Consider the following 8,156-nt stretch of genomic DNA (forward strand, 5'->3'; position numbering starts at 1 on the left):
CTGTTTACGCACACACACACACACACACACACACACACACACACACACACACACATGGTCTCTTCTAATCTTTATCTCTCTTTCTAATTACCAACTGTCTCCATTTCTCCTCTCTTTGTAATCTGTATCTCACTCTTTATCTTTTTGTATATAATAAATTATAAAATAAATTAATATATACAAAGCCAGTCCTTAAAGGGCAGTGGAGAATATAAGAAAGGTAGGGGATAGGTAAAGAAGAATTTAGAGAGGATGATAATCATATGAATATTTATGATAGATTAAAATATAAGATATGTAATAATATATAAAATGATATAGATATAATAGACCTGAATCAGGGATATGCAAAATAGATAGACATTTATTAATATGAAATAAGGTAAAATAATGTGAAGTCACACATCTTGCACCAGATGTGAACTAAATATGTAACTATTAATGTCCAAAAGAAATAATAAATAGTATATCTACCACCTAGATATATGCACAGTCCAGTTTAGCCTGATAAAGAATGCAGAAGATCGCAGAAAATATGCAGAGAAAAATTGTAATGTAGAAAAAATGATAAGTCCAACAGTTCTCAATAGCTGGTGGATCCGTACATTAGTTCAAGGAGCGGTGTAGCCAGATGTTGTATACAATAGCAAAATGTAGCAATAGTAATGATACCTGCAAGCCGCAATAAGTCTGTTAGTTACTCACGATCTGTGCTGCCGGTTTACTTGTGACTGACAGTCTCGGCAGAGAGGAGTGGCGTCCTGCTTCTATGCAGATAGGTGAGTCGACCTGGTTGTTGTGCGGTCCTGGAGGTGCAGGTTGGCACGGATGGGCATCCGGCTGTAGTGGTTCTTGATAGTAAGGATAGATGTAATCCCGGCAAGTATCTGGACTTGGTTTAATCCCTGGCATTCTCGTGTTAGGTCGTGCGCGCGATCCTGTGGTGGTCCGCAATATAAGGTGCTACAGCGCTGCCGAAGGCTAAAAGGTTGGTTTTAAAAGTTCTTAAAAGTTCATAGCGGTGGTCAAAGGTGGTGATATTAAAAATAACGGCCCTTTGAGGACTGGCTTTGTACATAGCAATTTATTTTATAATTTATTATATACAAAATATATTTTTTGCACATAGTACTAGGCCTTTTGGGATTTAGGCTACCCAGTTAACCTTGGGTCAGTTGGTTGAGTGAGCTACACACCCAACCTATTCTATTGTATCCCTATGTCTGGCTCTCTCCCTCTCTGTCTGTTCTCTGCAGAAGTTTCCAATGCTCAGAACGCTGTGGGTGATGTTAGTGCCCTTTTATCTGTGTCCCTGGCTGTGTCCTATTGGCCTTTGTGCTTGATTGACACAGTAAGCAGCAAATCACATAATAGCCCTGGGTTATCATGTGATCTGCTGCTTTCCCTACATCATCTCACCGCCCTCTGCCCGCCCAGCTTCTTCCATCTAAAAAAAAAAAATGCTTTCAGGATTTTCATGCTGTCTACCGGCTTGCGCAAGCCGAATCGGTAAAAGCTTGAGTGTTCGTCGAGCCATAAAAATACAAAAGTTTGGGTTGAATGTGGGTCTGCCGGATTTGGCTCGCTCATCTCTCTATTTTAAAAAGTGTAAGCTTTTTAAGGCTGTGTTTGTGGGAGGGGCGATAGTATACATAAATGCCCTCCTGCTCACAGGCAGGATGTGTCATACATTTTTGCGAGACCATATTCAGTGGGACACTGATGTCACAGCGGCAGATGGCGGGAGATTCAAACTACCGGCGAGGCAGTCTGGCGTTTCAAGTCCCGGTGGGAAGCAAGTTTTTGGATGTGCTTTCTTCTCACGGGGTTGCATGGGCCAGTCGATGTTGGCAGCAATAAGATTGTCCTTTCTTCTGCCTGTACAGACCGCTGGGGCCACTCCTGGCAGGAGTAGTCACATTTGTGCTATGGTGGCCCGCTGTATGAAGGGGCCGGTTCTGCTGACCTGTTCTGGGGGGGGGGGTGGGCTTGCTGCCCTGGCTGTTGGCAGCTTGGCCTCTGCGCAGGGATGGAGATGATGCGGTCTGTATGGGGAGCTGGATGGCCACTAATACGCTTGGCTGCTAAAGCTGCTATTGATCGGAAAATCACACACCAGGAGGGGAGATTACACAGACTCTCCATATATGGTCAGTGACATCGTTAGGAGCCCATCGGCTAGTGTCATACTTTATGCTGCTTCCCTGCTGACTTCTGTTACAATGTTACAAGAAGTTACGTTTTACATAGGTTCTGTTAGTACTGACTTTGGTTGCATTGTGTCACTAGAGTTGCATATACAGATCCTATCACTGAGGATTGGCATTACATTGTGCATTTACATTTGTCTTGTCACTACTGAACTCTGTTAAATTGTATCATTACAGTTGCATTTACATGTCCTGCCAATGCTGAGTTCTGTTTCATTGAGTCAATTGAGTCACATTTACATGTCCTGTCACTGATGACTTCTGTTACATAAAAATAAATAAATAAAAAATAGCATTGGTGCGGTATGTGCGCTTGTAGCATCTGTGCTGTACGTGCGTTGGTTGCTTGTACTGTACATACACTCGTAGCTTTATACTGTTCATACGCTTGTTTGCATACTGTACATATGCTTGTAGCTTTTATACTGTACATACGATCATAGCATTTATACGGTACATATGCTCGGATCATTCATACTGTACAGACAATCATGGCATTTATGCTGTACATACGTTCATAGTATTCATAATGTACATATGATCATAGCATTAATACTGCATATACGTTCACAGCAGTTTTATTCTACATACACTCATAGTAGTTGTTCTGTACATATGCTCATAGCAGTTTTATTCTGCATACACTCATAGTAGTTGTTCTGTACATACGCTCATAGCAGTTATACTGTACATACGCTCATAGCATTTATACTGTACATATGCTCATAGCATTTATGCTGTACATACGCTCATAGCATTTATACTGTAGATGCGTTCATAGCAGTTTTATTCTGCATCCTCTCATAGGGCCTCATTTACTAAGCTGAAACCGACCTGTTTTTGTCTGGTTATTTTGGTGCAGAGTGTCTGAGACATGTCTGCGCCAGTCTGCGCCAGTGAGTGACAGTGTGAGCCTGGAAAATCCGTCAAACCCGAAAAAGAGGCGTGGTCTGTCATGAAGGGGGTGTGGTTGGCCTGAAAAGGGGCATGGTTTCACAACCCGACCAATTTACTATTGAATTCACAGAAAATCCTGTGGATAAATGTCTGGAATATCCACCTAGAAATAGCTGGTCAGAAAATGTTCCCGACTTTTCCCAATAGTAAATAGAGAGGAATCCCGCAAGTCTGAAACAACTTTTCCCACTGGTAAAAACCCGACACTCTTAGTAAATGAGGCCCATAGTAGTTGTTCTGTACAAATGCCCATATCAGTTTTATTCTACAGACGTTCATAGTAGTTGTTCTATACATTTGCTCATAGCAGTTTTATTCTACAGACGCTCATAGTAGTTATTCTGTACATACGCTTATAGCAGTTATATCATACATATGCTCATAGCAATAGGGGTATGTTTTGTCATGACCTGTCACTTACAGGAATTGCGGCTTTGCAAAGATCTTACACCTGGGCATGCTCGGTGGTCAGGTAAAGAGCTATCCATTTTTAAGGCACGTTGCTTGACTCAAGATTTGTTACCCGTATAGGCAAGATGGTTATGTAAAGATCTGTCATCTCGCGGCTTCATTGGTGTAGGTGGGCAGATTAGATCTTTTTCTGTCAAGCAAGGCATTGGTGTAGTTAACAGAAGGGGATGTTTAAGGCACTTCAGGGTTATCACAAAGCCATACCAAATACTTAACTGTATTAAATGCTAGTTCTTTTTGAGTTTTTTGGCTCTTTACAGGCATTTCCCCTATGGCTCCTTATAAGCTAATATGGCAAGAACTGCCTCATTCACATATGTATGGTTACACCGTTTTGGCAGCCAGGGACAAGGATTTAACACAATTACACATATGTCCCTCTACCTCATTGCATGGTTCGTCATGTGATGGAGCATAGTATTTGGTTAACGCTATAGCCAATGTGGTTGAATGCCTGGGGTAAAGACGAGGTACGCAATAATCAGTTTTCTTGTTACTGCAGTTTTTTTTTTTTTGGCCTACTATAGGCGTTCCCACTGTTGCGGTTTTGGGCACACATCTAACCGCTGTAAGTATGCTTATGATTATTTTATTATTAATATTGTTGTTGTTCTATTCCTCTCATTTTGTATCATTGTTACTGCCATTACTGATGTTAATTTTATTGTTTATAATGGGAATTAGCCTCAGGTATGTTCCTAACGCTTGTAGCTGCGACCACAAGTCGCGCTCCTGCTCACAGGCAGGGTGTGTCATGCATTTTTGCGAGACCCGCCCAACGTTCCCATATTCTTATCATTCTTTATTGGGTAGGCCCACTATAGGCGTGCCCACGGTCACGGTTTTGGGCACATATCTAACCGCTGTAAGTATAATTTTGATTATTATATTATTAATATTGTTGCTCTATTCCTTTCATTTTGTATCATTGTTACTGTCATTACTGTTGTTAATTTTATTGCTTATCATAGGGATTAGCTTCTGGTACGATCCTTACGCTTGTAGCCTAGACCACAAATATAAATTTGTTTCCCTACAAATTCCTTCCTCCATACTGTACCATTCTTTTTTTTCAAATGGTACCCTACGAAATTCTATTAAAAAAAGCTATGCCCATCCTTTTTTTTAGATCGCTAAAGTAGAAAAAATAAAAAATAAAAGCTGGCAAAAATGACAATGTTAAAACCCACATGGAGTTTTTCATGGTGTTTCTTCACTCCCATAGACTTCTATGTGAGAAAAACGCCATCGTCCACAAAGCCAAAAAAGGCTGAAAAACACCAATCATAGTAAAAAATGCCAAACCAAAAATAATGCCAAGTGGACATAGAATTTTGCAATTCCCTATTGAATTGCAGCTTACATCTGGCCACAGCATGTTTTTTTTTTTTTTATTCAGAAAAAAAAACGCCATGATGCAGATCTGGCTATTTTTGGGTGCTTTCTGCTCATTTAGCACATGGCAGACGCAGTACAGGAATAACACCTCCTACTCTACATAGTGCAGTTCTATAAATCATTCCCTTTGCACAGTACCAGCCTGTGAATCTGTGAAGATACTACAAAGTTTGATGAATTTTGTGTAAGGAAACTCAAGTACAATCCCTCAATCCCATCCCAGAGGAAACTCAATCCCATCAAATGCCTTTGGAATTAGAGAAAGAGACAAGTCCTGCACCTCAACCTCCCATGCTGTGTGGAGCAGTCTGCGGCTTCTTTCCTTTAATCAAGGCCTACATGCTGACAGGGAGCTCCACTGAGGAAGTTCTGCCTGCCTCCCTGTCAGACTGCTCACCACTGGAACGTCATTAGAAGTAGTCGGACAGAAGTGTGGGGGGAAGTTTTCTGTTCATCTTCCTCCAGCTTTCACACCCAAAGAAACATAATGCAGGAGATCCTGGGGCTGCAGTGCAGGTCAGGGAAGTGTAAAAAGGTCTCTACCTCCTCACATTATCTACTTTCATTTTTTAAAGGGGTACTTCAGTGGAAACCGGTGGTATGTTTGCTATGGATATCTTCTCCTACTCTGGAAAGTTCTTAAAATGGACAGAGATGTCAGCAGAGAGCACTGTGTTCCAAAAAGAAAAGAATTTCCTCTGTAGTATTCAGCAGCTAACAAGTACTGGAAGGATTAAGATTTTTTAATAGAAGTAATTTACAAATCTGTTTAACTTTCTGGCACCAGTTGATTAAAAAAAAAAAGAAAAAAAGGTTGTCCTTCGGAGTACCCCTTTAACCCCTTAAGGACTCAGCCCATTTTGGCCTTAAGGACTCAGACAATTAAATTTTTATGTTTTCATTTTTTCCTCCTCGCCTTCTAAAAATCATATCTCTTTTATATTTTCATCCACAGACTAGTATGAGGGCTTGTTTTTTGCGCGACCAGTTGTCCTTTGTAATGACATCACTCATTATATCATAAAATGTATGGCGCAACCAAAAAACACTATTTTTGTGGGGAAATTAAAACGAAAAACGCAATTTTGCTAATTTTGGAAGGTTTTGTTTTCACGCCGTACAATTTATGGTAAAAATGATGTTTGTTCTTTATTCTGAGGGTCAATACAATTAAAATGATACCCATTATTATATACTTTTCTATTATTGTTGCGCTTAAAAAAAATCACAAACTTTTTAACCAAATTAGTACGTTTATAATCCCTTTATTTTGATGACCTCTAACTTTTTTATTTTTCCGTATAAGTGGCGGTATGGGGGCTAATTTTTTGCGCCATGATCTGTACGTTTTTTTTTTTTATACCACATTTGCATATAAAAAACTTTTAATACATTTTTTATAATTTTTATTTAATAAAATGTATTAAAAAAGTAGGAATTTTGGACTTTTTTTTATTTTTTTTCGTTCACGCCGTTCACCGTACGGGATCATTAACATTTTATTTTAATAGTTCGGACATTTACGCACGCGGCGATACCAAATATGTCTATAAAAAATGTTTTTTACGCTTTTTGGGGGTAAAATAGGAAAAAACGGACGTTTTACTTTTTTATTGGGGGAGGGGATTTTTCACTTTTTTTTTACTTTTACATTTTTTTACATTTTTTTTTACACTTGAATAGTCCCCATAGGGGACTATTCATAGCAATACCATGATTGCTAATACTGATCTGTTCTATGTATAGGACATAGAACAGATCAGTGTTATCGGTCATCTCCTGCTCTGGTCTGCTCGATCACAGACCAGAGCAGGAGACGCCAGGAGCCGCACGGAGGAAGGTGAGGGGACCTTCGTGCGGCGTTATGAATGATCGGATCCCCGCAGCAGCGCTGCAGGCGATCCGATCGTTCATTTAAATCGCGAACTGCCGCAGATGCCGGGATCTGTATTGATCCCGGCACCTGAGGGGTTAATGGCGGACGCCCGCGAGATCGCGGGCGTCGGCCATTGCCGGCGGGTCCCTGGCTGCGATCAGCAGCCGGGATCAGCCGCGCATGACACGGGCATCGCTCCGATGCCCGCGGTTATGCATAGGACGTAAATGTACGTCCTGGTGCGTTAAGTACCACCTCACCAGGACGTACATTTACGTCCTGCGTCCTTAAGGGGTTAAAGGGGTTGTGCGCTGCCCTGACTTTCGGAGCTTCGCTCACAGCGTCCGGAAGCTCATTACTCCGAACGCTGTATGCGGGCTTGCGTGTTCGCGGCCGCCGAGCGAGATGTCACGAGGGGCCGGGCGTGACGTCACGCCCGGCGGCCGCGAACACGGAAGCCCGCACACAGCGTTCGGAGTAATGAACTTCCGGACGATGTGAGCGGAGCTCCTGAAAGTCAGGGCGGCGCACAACCCCTTTAAGGTGATTTAGTGACTGGCCAGCAGATAGACTGCTGTAGGGGGGTGGGGAGCCCATGTGCCCAGGCTCATGTCACTTTATTAACCCCTTCCTCTTACATAATCCCCTCTCCAGCAGGCTCTGTTCATACTGCTTTTTGTATATGTCAGCATCCATCCAAGAACTGGAAACTGATGTATACTGTGGTGGAAAGCAGCGGGTGCCATGTACTTCAGTTGCCTGAACAGAGTCTTCTCCATTCTGACTGTATACACTATTTTTTATCAGACCCAAATGCACTGTGCTGCACGATCTGCTGTGTTGTCCTGTCCAGTTAAAATAGCGTATATGGCCAGAATTGAATCACTAGGTGACGCTGTTCGGGCAATTGAATTAAACTGTCTGCACCACTACTCACCACCGCAGTATACGTTGGTATCCTGTTCTTACCCGTTATAAAGATTCAAAATGCAATATAACCTTCGTCTTAGCCACCTTCATCAGTCTTTCATTTTTTGCTCCTCATTCTTGTAACTTCTCTTATTCACTTTCTTTATCTTCTACCTCTTTTCCACCTTCACTATATACCTTCCTATTTGCCTAATCTTCTATTCCTTCATAGGATAGGTCTTGTAAGTAATAAATATGTAGCTGTAAGGCTGGTTTACAGTGCATCAAGCACCTTAGAGTATGTTCACACCATACTATTGCTGTCCATTTCACCC

Source organism: Hyla sarda, chromosome 1, assembly GCF_029499605.1.
Source record: "Hyla sarda isolate aHylSar1 chromosome 1, aHylSar1.hap1, whole genome shotgun sequence".
Taxonomy (NCBI): domain Eukaryota; kingdom Metazoa; phylum Chordata; class Amphibia; order Anura; family Hylidae; genus Hyla; species Hyla sarda.